Below are 1711 nucleotides of genomic sequence, written 5' to 3' on the forward strand. Positions count from 1 at the left end.
CAAGTCTCTTGCATATGGATAAAGGCATAACACTAATACCGGCTCCTAAATCGCATAAGGCTTTGTCAATGACAAATTTTCCTATGTGACAGGGTATAGAGAAACTACCTGGGTCTTTAAGTTTAGGAGGCATATTCTGGATTATAGCGCTACATTCAGCGGTGAGTGTAACGGTTTTGCTATCTTCAAGTTTCCTTTTATTAGAAAGAATTTCTTTTAAAAACTTGGCATATGAGGGCATCTGCGTAATAGCTTCTGTAAACGGAATTGTGACGTTTAATTGTTTTAGTAGGTCAACAAATTTTTTGAATTGGCCCGCATCTTTGGTTTTAATAAGCCTTTGAGGGTAAGGGATAGGCGGTTTATAAGGTGGTGGAGGTACATAAGGTTCCTTCTTTTCTACGATTTCCTTGTTACTCTCTTCCTTTTCCTTAGGTTCACTTTCCTCCTCAGTTGACTTTTTAGAGTTTTGGTTTTCTATCCTTGGGTCAGACGGTCCTTCCACTTCCGTTCCACTTCTCAGTATAATTGCATGAGCGTGGCTTCTTGGGTTAGGTTGGGGTTGGCCAGGAAATGTACCAGTTGGGGCAGCAGTAGGCGCTTGTTGTTGAGCTACTTGTGAAATTTGCGTTTCCAGCATTTTGTTATGAGTAGCCAGGGCATCTACTTTACTTGCTAGTTGTTTAATTTGTTCGCCAGTGTGTACATTCTGGTTTAAGAAATCTTTATTGGTTTGCTGTTGAGAAGCTATAAAGTTTTCCATCATGATTTCCAAGTTGGATTTCCTAGGGGCGTTATTGTTAGGTGTAGATGGGATCGGCTTCTGATATCCCAGAGGTATAGCTGGGGCTTGATTTGGAGATTGTCCATGTGCGTATAAAGCATTATTACTCTTATATGAAAAATTGGGGTGATTCTTCCAATTTGAGTTATAGGTGTGCGAGTAGGGGCTTCCTTGAGCATAGTTTACTTGCTCCGCTTGGATTCCTATTATGAGTTGACAATCTGCAGGAGTGTGACCTTGGATTCGACAGACTTCGCAACTCTGAGTTATGGCAACTACGGTTGCTGGAGGTGATACATTTAAACTTTCAATTTTCTGGACCAGAGCATCCACTTTTGCATTAACATGATCAAGGTTACTTATCTCGTACATGCTAGTTTTCGTTTGAGGTTTTTCTACCATTGTTCGTTCGCTTCCCCACTGATAGTGGTTTTGAGCCATGCTTTCGATAAGTTGGTAAGCGTCAGCATAAGGTTTGTTCATTAGTGCACCACCTGCGGCGGCATCTATTGTTAACCTCGTGTTGTACAGGAGACCATTATAGAAGGTATGAATTACTAACCAGTCCTCTAAACCATGGTGTGGACAAAGTCTCATCATGTCTTTGTATCTTTCCCATGCTTCGAAAAGAGACTCGTTATCTTTCTGTTTAAATCCATTTATCTGGGCTCTTAACATAGCTGTTTTGCTTGGCGGAAAATATCGAGCAAGAAAAACTTTCTTCAACTCGTTCCATGTGGTGACTGAGTTTGAAGGAAGAGATTGAAGCCATCTTCTAGCGCTATCTCTTAATGAGAAAGGAAAAAGACGAAGTCGAATTGCCTCTGAAGTGACACCATTAGCTTTAACAGTATCAGCGTATTGGACAAATACGGATAAATGAAGGTTTGGATCCTCGGTAGGATTTCCAGAGAATTGGTTCTGTTG

At 40.9% G+C, this 1711-nt stretch overlaps 1 non-coding gene across 1 annotated transcript; it reads left to right on the forward strand.

Moving 5' to 3' along the window:
• The first annotated feature begins 1355 nt into the window (after positions 1 to 1355).
• LOC127088648 (small nucleolar RNA R71) lies at positions 1356 to 1462 on the forward strand. The gene has a single exon (XR_007790475.1). It is a non-coding gene; the product is annotated as a small nucleolar RNA R71 (small nucleolar RNA).
• The last annotated feature ends 249 nt before the right edge of the window (positions 1463 to 1711 follow it).

This window comes from Lathyrus oleraceus, chromosome 5 (assembly GCF_024323335.1).
Source record: "Lathyrus oleraceus cultivar Zhongwan6 chromosome 5, CAAS_Psat_ZW6_1.0, whole genome shotgun sequence".
Taxonomy (NCBI): Eukaryota; Viridiplantae; Streptophyta; class Magnoliopsida; order Fabales; family Fabaceae; genus Lathyrus; species Lathyrus oleraceus.